At 39.4% G+C, this 12,618-nt stretch overlaps 1 long non-coding RNA gene across 1 annotated transcript; it reads right to left on the reverse strand.

The window, feature by feature from the left end:
* Nucleotides 1-2,558: 2,558 nt before the first annotated feature.
* On the reverse strand, nucleotides 2,559-3,533 carry LOC145659317 (uncharacterized). The gene is made up of 2 exons (XR_014125419.1): nucleotides 3,006-3,533; nucleotides 2,559-2,750 (listed from the first exon to the last, which is right to left on the reverse strand). It is a non-coding gene; the product is annotated as an uncharacterized LOC145659317 (long non-coding RNA).
* Nucleotides 3,534-12,618: the final 9,085 nt, after the last annotated feature.

Below are 12,618 nucleotides of genomic sequence, written 5' to 3' on the forward strand. Positions count from 1 at the left end.
GAGACCATCACCCCAGGCAACATTGCCACATGTCGGTAGACTCAACCTGACAGGGATCTTTAGATCCCAGTGCATTAACTGGATAGACGGAGAGGTTCTCCATTTTAAATATTCATGCAGCTTGCAAGGAGGCCACAGGAGGTCAAATTAGAGGTTTATATCTCTGTCTGTTTGTTTTTTGTTATATTTGTTCAATGTCTTTAACCTTTCATTTATTTATTCATCCATCTATTTTTCTGGCTCTTTTACATTTTCTTATACCCTGTCTCAAACAAATAATGCCTTTTCATGTTCACGTTTTAAACGTTTTTATGTGGATCGTGGTCTATTTAAGGTTCCAGTAGAACATGCACAGCTGGATGGCCTGCATGTCCTGCGTCTGAGAGTGTGTCCATAGAAGAACACCATGGGACTTTTTCTTTATTGCTAGTGGCACTTAGCGAGTGAAAGAGGCCCTCCTGTAAGAACTCAGACACTTGGCAAGCAATGCAGACCAGAGGGACTGTTTCTGTTTTTCCCTCCACCTGAGAGTACAGTGGCCTAGTGCAAGTGGGAAGATGAAACTGAGTAGCAATTTATTGTTTTACACTACAAAATCCATTCATAATACCATTTTATCCTCCATAGGCTAAAGATTAGCCTTGGCAGTGTTGCCAAGCTCAGCTCAGCTGCTTGTGTGTAGAGTATCTATGAACCCCTCCCTCTCTTTAATTCATGTATCTCACTCTCTCTCTTCATCCCCCTCTCTTATCTGACATATAGCGTTGTGTTGAAAAGAAAGCTTTATTATATTTGAACTTTGGAATGTTCCTCTGTTTCAGATAGCTTATCCCTGACAAATACAATTACACAGTGGGCTGACGTACACCTGCACACTGAAACCATGCAGATGTTCAGTTGCTCTGCTCTAAATCCGTAACTTTGACAGGAATTCGACACACTGTAGGCAGAATCTGCATTGTATAATTCAAGACTGTCAACATTGTTGCCAATAAAATTGAAAATGCCTTTTATATGTCACCTTTTAATAGCTTTAGCATGCAGCAACAGGAAAAAAGCTTAGCAAAGCTTAACATGCTTGCATACAAATGTCTGAAGACAAACTGTGTTGGTTTGTGTTTGCAATACAGAACACTCTTTCTAACATTTCTCAGCTACAGAATGTCCTCTTCAACTTGATAAAATCTGAGTTTAATATTTTAGATTTCAGGGATGTGGTAGTATAGATTAAACTGGCATAAGTTGCAGTTAGACCAGCAAGATCAGTAATGAGCAGAGGCCTTGTTAACACAGGGTCTGGACATCATGCATAAGAACGTTATTATAGATGAAGACTTCAAGTACAATTGTCATGCCATGTTCAGACCAAATCTTGCCATGTCTTAGTTGGCTGGGAGACTGGAAACACTACATGTTCGACACCAACCAGTCAGTGTTTCATTGTTGGAGATTGTCAGTCATAGCTAACAAGGAACACATTGTAGACAGGAAAATGCCAAAAAACAACAAAAAAGTGATGCAAGGCTTTGTGTTGGGGTGTTTCTGTTCTATTCTTGCTGTTCTTTGATTATGTCACTCTATATGGCCTGTTCCTCTCAGCACTCATATGTAAGCCTGATGCTGGAAATTTGTCAGGTATGACAAAATTGGATCAAAATCAGGAAGAATTCATGTAGTCGCTCATGTATGAAGTACCAACTTAAAAGACAGTACTATGCCAGTCAAACTCATACTGTATCATTATCAATCTGATTGCAAATCTAGCTTTGTGTATTGCATTGCTGTGATGAAGGATATAAATTATGGATCTTGGTGGTTGTGACCATAATGTGGAATTGAAAAAAACAAACAAACAAACAAAAAACAACATGATTCACTGTGACTGTTTTGAAAGATTTTTATCTGAACTGTGAGTGGGGTGCTAGATTTCTTACCTACCTGAAGAGCTCAGCCCATCATGATGCAACACTCGATTCATCACATCTTCATTGTCTGGCGTTTGGCTTAAGCTTATGAGTCAAGTGAAAAATGATATGAGCTGAAAAATGATATGAGCTTGAAAAATGATATGAGCTTTCCATATGTGATGATCACAGCAGGCGGGTCATGGTGGGGTGACAAACCAGGCCCGCTGTGCCACTGCATCCTCAGTCAGGAGACGCGAATGGCATCTGAATAAGTCTTGGCATGTCACCTTTGAAGTCCAGGATGGAGGGACCCAAGGGGGTCTTGTTTAGCTACTCAAGAGGTGAAAATAAACAAGCCTGCTCGCTTACATACCGCTGCATTCTCTGGGAAAGCAGCCAACAGTATTTCTAGAGTGGCGTTACATGCATGGTATGGGGAGATATATTCAGAGGATTCAGTAATACATGGCAGGGCTGCATGGAGACCAATGAGTTTCCCAGGAAAATAAATGAACGCATAATGAGAACTCAGAGTTGATTAATTGTATCTCCATTATAATAATTCAGATCTGTAGCAGCATTACCTGTAAGTGATATACCTGACTCACTGATGGAATTGCTTGATCAAGATAGAGTTCTATTAGATCCACATAGAGTCTTTCAATATATTTTAATGCAGATATTTTGCTCTTGTTGAATGTGGTTACAATAAAACAAAAACAAACTAAACAAAACAAAGCTTTTTATACTTTCTGGTTAAATGAATGAACGATTGAATTATGTCCTCCAGTGGGGAGAAGGGAAAGTCAGCACAACACTGCCTACACAGATGTCAGTTTATCCCTGTGAAATAAAAAGTTTGGAAAGAAATAAATATAGCCTTATGACACCATTAAACTGAGGCCAAGAAAGCTGACAATATCATCATCTGACATAAACCTAAGAATACCAAATGCTGAGGGAATTGTATTTATATCATTCTACAGGAAACCTGTTTAAATGAGATGAAGTCCATTAAAATCTAGCAATATCTGTCACATACAAATAGACGCAAAATGCATTTTACGTTGTTTTTAGCTGACGTGGGCTTATACTTGCCTACTGTGTGCCGTTGTTCGGATCACGGGTTTATAATGTTCCCTTCCTTCTGCACTCCCTTCTTGCTGTAGATTGATTGAACGCATATGTGAAAACTGCGTGACAAATCTGGCAGGAGCGACCTCGCTGACTGATGAGGCCGGTCGCTGCATTAAGCACGCATCAATCATACGTGCGGGAAGCTCTGACTCACTGCTGCAGCCTGAGCTCAGCGGAGCGCAGAACACGCCGCGCCGAGTAAACTGCACTGACGCTCGGACGCGACTGGCTCTGGTCTGCAGCGACAGAAACATACTGTGCCACGGTGAGCGGATTCGGCGAGGGCTTTCGTAGCGTCGCACGAAACCGTAGCGCATGGAATGACCCGAGACCGTAGTATCGAGAGTAAAAGCACGGAACTGGCAAGGTCCTGCTCTCCAGCAGCTTGGAAAATAATCACTCCCTCCTGCTTGCGTTTATAAGGACCGCGTGGCCTCTGTTCCGACTCTCCAACCACATGCGGCGGAAAAGGGGCCAAAGAAACACAGAGCGCGAGGCTAAGCAGGCTTCTACGTGACACGGGACTTGTAGAAATGTTGGCCTGCTTCACATTATGTAGTTAAACTAGAAATATATGGGACCTCCAAGGACATCAACTGTTCGGATGATGGATTTTATTTGTGATTTTTTTTTATCGTTTGTGTAGGCTACTACAATTCACACACATTGTTCTGAGATCCCATGCATGGCTGCTTTTAAATGCTTTTATTTTTGAGAACGGACAGGAGGAAGGAAATGCGACCTTCCAACAAATTAATTGTATCCCAGATGACTGTTTCATAATGGCAGGAAAAGATAAGATTTCATGTTTTGCTTCACAAAAACGGGCTTTATATAAAACCAAAGTATCATATCAGAGCAGATATGTATTAAATAATTTACTCTTGCCCATATGAACTCTTATAAGTGTGCAGTAAAACAAGAAAGTATTTTCCCTGGGCAAGGTAAGACTGCTTTGTCACAATGAAAGCATTAACTCCAGCACCTATTTTAGCATCTTGGATATTGGCAGGAAAGCACTTGAACATAAATGGAGCTTCGGGCTCTGCTGCTGTATAGAGGGTGTGACCGTCTCTTTAAGCCAAGCCATGCGTTAACACAAATCTTTGCCCACTAATCGCCAATGTTTTCTTATGCCTGTAAATATGAAAATAGTGTGTGCTTTGCTGAATCTGCTGCAGATGCTTTTAACACAGTGACAGTGGTTGAACAGAGTTGAATAGCTGTGTATGTATAAAACAAGCATTCAACATGTAGTGAAGTTTCGCCTGAATACGTTAGAACTCATATTTAGATGATGAGCAGTTTGAAAATTTGAAATACAAAGTAGAGCACAATATTTCCAATAACCATTAATCATAATGAACTGCAAACAATATATAACGATATACTGAAATTTGCCCCATTTACATAGTTTTGTTTCAGATTCCTTGTGCTGTCTTTGGAAACCTCATTAAAACTAGAGAGGGTCATTGGCTGAAAAAAATGATAAGGAAACTAATATTAGGCCAGGATCGAGGAGTATGAAGTTTACCCATAAACACAGATCTCCTGTGTGAACTACACACTAAACAATTGCTCCTGCAATATCTAAAATTGCATTATGCCAGACCAATATGGTGTACTGATACCAATTATACTAATGTGTTAAGCTTTAAATAATCTCTTAGGCCACTATGACTCACCCTTTTTCATACCTGTGAACTATGCAATTATTAGCCCATAGGCCATGTATATCTGTATATATACAAACCTCAGTTTCACAGCACCAATCCAAAGCATGCCAGCAAGAGACACTGTTCATATTAACACATTTTATGAAATATGAAAAGAGTTTTGTGAAAGACTCAATCATTGAATTTTTTAAAAATAAATAGCTGTCTTGGAAGGTGACTTGGAAGTAATGTTTAGAGCTTTGGCTATTAACAAGTCATTTTGATTTCCATGACAAAAATCTACAAACATAACTAAGGCAAAGTAGATGAGAGTATATGGTTTCATTTAATCTAAAATTCACTTCTACTGCAGCCTCCTTTGGGCATGTGGACTGAAGGCCTGAATGAATTCAGATCTAAAGAAACGCATGGTACTTCTGGACTGACGGTAACTGAACTCAGTCTTCTTGAGTGATACTTGGCACCTGAGATAACATCAAAGGTGGGCAGAAATTCCTTGTGAACATGCGCTATGCTTTTAACAATACCCGTTAACAAGCTTTGTGGAGAAAACGTATGCCTTTTATAGAAAAAACAGTATGATTCACTGTCAAAGCAGTATGGCAGGTCATGGTGTTTCAGTGATATTAGACAGCGGATGCCGTTGGCCGATGTGTGATTGATTTATTGATGTGTTGTTACGTGCTTAGTAATGTATGGGTGTCACGGTATGCTCCCCTGCTAACTAATCATGTGGTGCGGCCCGCCGTGTGCTGTGGGAATTTGTTGTCTCATTTCAAGTTTGGTTTATTCGTCACATACATAGTCATACACAGTATAACTCGCAGTGAAATGGTAGATAACTCGCAGTGAAATGGTGTAAGCACACCCATGTTTGCACACACCTGCACCTGCTTTATCGTGTAATGTCTTTGTGTATTTAAAACACTGTAGGGGGTGCATCTTTGTTAGTCCTTGCCTTTGTTCATGTTGATGGTCACCTTGTTGGTGTTAACCGTATTCGTGGCTACCTTTCGCTGTTTACGTTACACGGGAGTGCCGTTGTCTTGGGTTTGTTAATAAACATCTGTGTATGTCAAGGGAGTCTGTGCATCCTGCTCCTCACCCTGCGGCACTCGGGCCGTTACAATCGGTGTAGATTTGTGTCAAATGTTATATTCCATCAGCACTGATGAAGGTATTCACAGTCTGAATGCAAACGTCTGTTAAACATGATATAATGACAAACTGACTGGAAACCTTCTCTGAGTACTTCTATGGGAATATATCCTAAATAATATAAAATAAGCATTAAATAAGTATATAGCAGGTGCTTCACAGCATTTTTCAAGCATGTGATTTAATCAGACATGTGACTCCGACTCACACTTTACCTTTAACACAGTAATAATCAGAAACAGTTGTTTCCCAGTGCATCTTACACAGACATTTACAATTCCTCTGGAAACAGCAATGGTTATTGCAGACTTCATCACACAAGGGTGGCATAAATTCTTAATGTTCTCTCATCCTTTGTCTGTGAAAGCACCTCAGACAACAGGTCCCATGGACACATTTGAAGAGAGAGCGTGTTAAAAAAATATCTAAGAAGATATAACTGCCCTCTCTTCTATGTTCCCATCCGAGTGGTGCCCGTTGCCATATTGTTTCATGCTTTGCTTACTATGTGTTTGCTGTTCTATGGACGTCTTCTTAAAATTGATTGTGTTTAATCTGTTTTTTGGTTTCATTAAAACACCTGCATCCTGCCTCTTTTTGGTGCCCACACACAACACACAGCATCACAACATCCACTTGATAAAGCAATAAATGCATTTACAATCCACATTTACGTGAATTATTTAGGTGCATATAATTAATTGAATGCAGTCTACCCTGAAAGTACTCGTAAGACAAGCAAACGTTGTCGTAACCTTTAACACTTAGATTCAGCACAATGCTGAAGTTTCTAAACCAAAGTGTTAGCACTGGAAAAACAAGCCTTTTCTGGCTGTAGTAACACCTTTCTCCTAAATGCAAAATCACCTTTCTTGTTTGCAATATTTCAGTGAGACTTTCTCAGAAATGTCTTATTCCATACCGTTGCCGCTAGTGTTCACAGCTGCCAGAGTGCAGGCTGTGGTAAAACTTCAAAACACTTAAATTCTTCAGGCTAATTAGATAGCTAAGCTAGCTAATTAAACTGCCATTCTGTCCTTTGCAGTGCAGTGTGATTGAAATATATGTTATTCACAATGCTTGAGTCACACAGCTTGTGAGCTTCTCATTTTAGCCCTGTAAGCCAAAGTGGGGTTAAATCAGGACTGTTTAATTAGGGCACTCTTAAAATGTTACATTTGCAGGACTACGTATTTAACCCCATAATGAAGACTTTCCTTTCTCACTCACCTCTTACTGATGACTTTGATGATAATTGTGGATTCCAAGTAAGTGATCCATCATGTTACTACTGACTGGATTTCAATTTTCCATTTAAGGTCATTGGTGCGGCATTTGTGAAAATGTCTGGAACCCATCTGCAGTCTATGACCCTCTGTCATGAGGTGAGGCTGTGCTATAAAACCCAACTGTGTTGTCACCACAACGGCACGATAATGTGTCAGACCGACAACTGTCCCTCTCACCCGTTCACACATGAAGGAGGCTGGGAAAGCCTTTACTCCAAAGGCAATACGAGCACATGCTAGCAATTTGTTTAGAATAAATGAAATAAAATCATGCAGTTGACAGGGTTCACAGCTGTCTGCGCGAACAGCAGAGGGGATCTTTGTTATCGGATTGACAAGATGAGACACTTTAGTTTTGTAATTTCTTTTGGGTTAATATATTTTAATTGGAAGAAAGGCCAATAAAAAGTGTCTGGCTCAATATGAACGCACACTGTTTTTGTCCCCTGCGACAGCAGAGCAAGATGGGAAGCCTGGAGACTGGCATATACCTTTTATTGTTTACCATTGTTGGGAAGTTGGATATTAGGCATACTAATTAGCAAACCTTTCTAATGAGCCAAATGTTCAAGTGTGTTATGCTATCCGGCAACAGAAGCATGCCATCAGGATAATCACTGCCATATAATGCTCTGTTATGGGTTTCTGCCTGGAACATTTCTGCAGTTCCAGGAACGAAATTATAGATTTTAAATAAGTACTCTTCTTATTTACCTAATGAGTTCTTTACTACAAAAGGGCTAAATGAGCAGCCCTGGTAGAGGGCTTAGTTCACTGCCTTTCTGCTTATGCAGATAACTACGGATCTCAGTGCAGTAGATTTCTCCCGTTTCACACAACAGTTCCATTAGTTAGCACACTCTACTCTAACTTTGAACTATTGGCACACCATAGTCAAGTGCATCTATATTTGTGAAGGAGAACCCTAATCACTGGATTACTGCACAATTTTTTTTATTTGTGAGCTTGAAAATACATCCCCTAAACTCAAAATTATTATTCCCTTTAAGGGAATATTTGCGACTTACTGCTTGTTTTGGATTTGTTGAATAGTTTGCATTATCTAACAACAAAGTGGTACAAGTCTTCTTAATGTTATCAATTCAAATTAAAGGTTGATCATTAGATTTATCATCTATCTAAACTCCACAGTGTGAACTAAGCACAAACATTGTTAAAAAAACCACTGAATTTTTGTTGCAGAAAAATGTATGGTGAAGGGCGGCATTTCCAAGAAACGACTTACTAACTTCAAACCTCTCCAACCCAAGAACGGATATGAAGTTTGCAACAGTAATTTAAAAGTAATTGTCCTTGAAAATAAAAAGAGCCTGTAGAGGTTTACATCCTGGAGGCCGTTTCTCTCTCCCGAGGAAAATAAGGCATTTGTAAGAATAAAATGGCTTCATTGTGACGTTTGGTTTTTCCAGCCCCTTAAAATGAAATTTCTTCCATTCCAGTGAGATATCCAAGACTAATAAAAAGCTTCATATGGAGATAAACTGCAGGCTGATGTGCAATGTGTCATTCCCCATATGGTTGGTGTGTGTGTGTGTGTGTGTGTGTGTGTGTGTGTGTGTGTGTGTGTGTGTGTGTGTGTGTGTGTGTGTGTGTGTGTGTGAGGGAGAGATATTGGCAAGGGTGGATGGGATGGAGCTTTTCTTCACATTATTAACTATTATTCACTACTTTAACTATTATTCACTACTTTAACTATTATTCACTACTTTAACTAATTTAACTAATTGTGCTTTAATATTACTTTATTGTGTTATATTACATTTGCATTTCCAAAAACATGAACTAAAATTTGGCCCTGCAAGTTAAAATCATAATCATAACATTAATCTGTGATATTCAATAAAGTTTGTTTTAAAATATTTCTAAGTTCCAGTAGAGGAAATACGTGCTTCTATCTTGTTAGATAATGCACAGCGCAGAAGCCTACTAACTCATTCAGTTCAAACCTCTTCATACCAAATTTCTGGACATTCATCTTCTGTATGTATTCACCATCTTCGTTCTGTATAGGAACTCTCCAGTTTGCCTAGCGACACCCCAGGGCGATGCTTTCCACCTGTTTACTGAGGTAATAAAAAGAATTTACAGGAAAAAGAGGTTTAAACATTGAATTATAAATATGAATAACATGAAACCTAGAGTATCATAGAGATTCTGTGTCCTTATAAAATGGTCTTTGTAGAGATCAGGGGCCTCTGTTAGAGGCCTATGTTGGCTTCTGCAAAGGATTATGGGTAAACCGCTGCTGACCTCTGTGTAAAGCACATCATCTCTCCACCAGGTACAGGATGGTACAGAAAAACTACTTTATGTAAGATGAAGTAATTAAAAAAAAAAGTCTTCACTTGGACTGCAAGAGTACCACGCTCCAGCTGGTATAGGTATTGAATATTAATTTGCATATATTGAATAATGTATGGTTTGTATATAATGGATTTGGATTTCAAATACTAGTATATAAAAGAAGGTGATGTGGTTACATAATCACTCCTGAAAACTATATAAAAACTTGGGTTCTGTGTGTGATTGTCACACATTTTCTGGAGGATGCCTCTTCTATTAATTCTCAAGTCTACATTTTTAATATGGAATAAAATAGAAATTTATTATACCAGCATATAGAGGAATTTAGGAATGTCACTACTCTGAATGCTTAATAATTTAATTCTGATCTAAAACAACTTGAATACAGAAGTTAGAGCTCACTGTTTAGTGTGAACCATGTTTGTCATAGTATTATTAATGTGCACATGCAGCTGTATTCTGTTCAAAACTATGCTAGATTTTTCACTCAGTGCAGTTTCTGTGTATGAGAGGCTGTTTCGAATCTTCCTTTGCTAAATCACAGTGAAGCTGAACCCACCCAGAGGTTCACCTCTTTACTGCTTTCTCACACTGGCTCGGCCCAAAAACACTGTGTAAAACTCAACCCTACCCTGTGCACCTTTAAAAAGCCATAACTGCAGTAAAGGGAGCCCCTCCCCTACTTTAGGTCAGTGGGCCGTGTGAGCGCCAATACTGTGAGCTAATTGTTGTTCAGTGTCAAGCTGAAGAATAAAGAAAAGGTTGAAGACAGCATTGTATGCAGAGGTGTTGGGCTATACAGAACACCAGAGGAGACATCTGGAATGGCCACTGGGAGAGGCTTTCAGCACTGAGGAAGTCTGAGACTGATGTCGTGGACAAAGACTCGCAAGGCACAACCAGGGACATGATGGCGTCCTCTTTTGTTTGTTTTTCTTTTGCAAAAGTTCAAAAAATGTTATTCAGCTTCCTTAATTTTGATAGATAGCTAAATGAATAAATAGACTAACAAAAAGAGACATTGATCAAATGTATCATCTGCAGCCATCTGGAAAGGGTAAATTAGCAAGCAGGGCTAATTAAAAAGATTAACAAGACTTGGAAGTTTAATGTTTCATAACTGAAGTGGCTAGCTATCAGATATCTATTATAATGTGCATATAGTTAGATTCACTTACAGTTGGATTCAAGCAGTCCGTTTTTAAGGGAAAGCAGTAATTTGTGAAAGGACATTGAAATAGACATGTTTATATAAACAGATTGCATGTACAGTTTATGGTTTAATAGATGCCAGGTATGGAATATTCTTTTTGGGAATACCAGTTCAATCTGCCACAGTAAAATGGGAGGAGTCCATTCTATTTACTCTTTTAAATACAAAACAAATATGTTCGACCATTGTGGAATGAATGGAGTAACATCTTCCAAGTGGGGAAACAGAAGTAGTGTCGTTATGAGAGAACTCATCCAGTCCATATCATAAAGGAATCTATGAGGAACACACGGAGCCAAAACATGATGCAACTCGATAAGCTCTCCTCGGGAGTTCTGTTATGAGGTCTGCTTTTCATTTAGCAGATCAGCCCTGTGCAGATGAGAGACAGCCATCTCTAGTAGGTCTGTGTGTGTGTGTGTGTGTTCTAGCCAGTCCTGCAGTGCTCTCTCATTAACGCAGCGTCTGGTCGACATGCTGTCAATATTACTGGTGCATTCCACTGCTCTCTAGTGATGACTCATGCAGCAGAATCTTGGCTACTTCAAGGTCTCACGCGCACACACACACACACACACACACACACACACACACACACACACACACACACACACACACACACACACACACACACACACACACACACACACACACACACAATCATACTGCCCACTATTCAGTCTTGGAGGGGGGAGTAGGTCACAAGACAGAAAACAAAGGTCTGAGTGATTGAATTCGCCCACACACAAGAACATAAAATAACTCCTGGGCTAACAACAAAAATAATGCACCAAAAGTTAGCAAACAAATACATTCATTGCATTATGTACATCGAAGGTCACAAAAAGCACTAATTCAGTTTATCAGGCTGACAGGTGTATTGAGCAAAAAATTATCATCGGTTTTAAAATAGAAGAGGAAAATCAACAGGCAGACATCAAAAAGCACCTGCAGTTGTTCTAGACCAGGCTGGACCAGAGACCTAACCCAACTCTTAGGGCAGAAGCTCTTGAGGAGCGGGTTTGCAGATAAGCTCTGCAGGAATCCAGTTCTCCAGGAGCAGAGGTTAACCTTTAACATTTAACCTAAGTTGAAAGAGCATAATGTTAGGACTGTTCACCTTACTTTTGTGATGAATTGCTTTTGTTATGTTAAGCTTTTGGAAGATGCTTGTAGCTCTGTGGGTAGAGAAGGTTGCTGGTAATGTCGAGGTCATGGCTTCAATTCCCATTCTGTCGTACTGAAATATTTAAGTTGCCCTGAATAGGAGAGACTGCCGAATACCATAAACATAATGGTTTCGGTAGTATTTCTGTTCTCCTACACTGTGCGAAGATGTATAGCGAAGCTAACCGTATCAAAAAATCTTACTGCATTATAAAGTTAATTCAATTTTTTTAAATGTAGTACCTTATCTCAAATAGCTTTACAAAAATCTGAATCCAGTGGTGGTGCTAAGGAAAAACCAATATGGCATGAGAAATAAACCCTGAGAGGAGCCAAGACTTAAAATGGAAACTGAGTCAGTTTTACTCTCAGCAGTCCCACAGGTATTCTTTCTCCAAGGGTACACCTGCTGGACCCGTTTAAAGGACTTTCATTAAGTATGCTCCAGGTTGCTTCTAGTGCATATTCTCAGGAAAAAAAAAACTTTACACAAAGTTATTATTTTAATATTTGCTTGTGTCCAACTGTACATAAGAGTACACTGTGTTTAGCAGTTTGCCGTAAATACGTATTATAAGGTTGAGACGACAAGACAGATGACTTCATTACTGGGCTTATGAATCTCAGATTGGCCATTAATAAAAGGTTCTCTTAGACTCCAAGTTCCTCCTCCCAGTGATTTCAACGCTGAAACTTTGAATTTGCCATAGTACGTTGCGCATGGTAAATCCAAGTTAGTTTTAACA

This window comes from Electrophorus electricus, chromosome 9, assembly GCF_041902795.1.
Source record: "Electrophorus electricus isolate QZ-2024a chromosome 9, ASM4190279v1, whole genome shotgun sequence".
Taxonomy (NCBI): Eukaryota; Metazoa; Chordata; class Actinopteri; order Gymnotiformes; family Gymnotidae; genus Electrophorus; species Electrophorus electricus.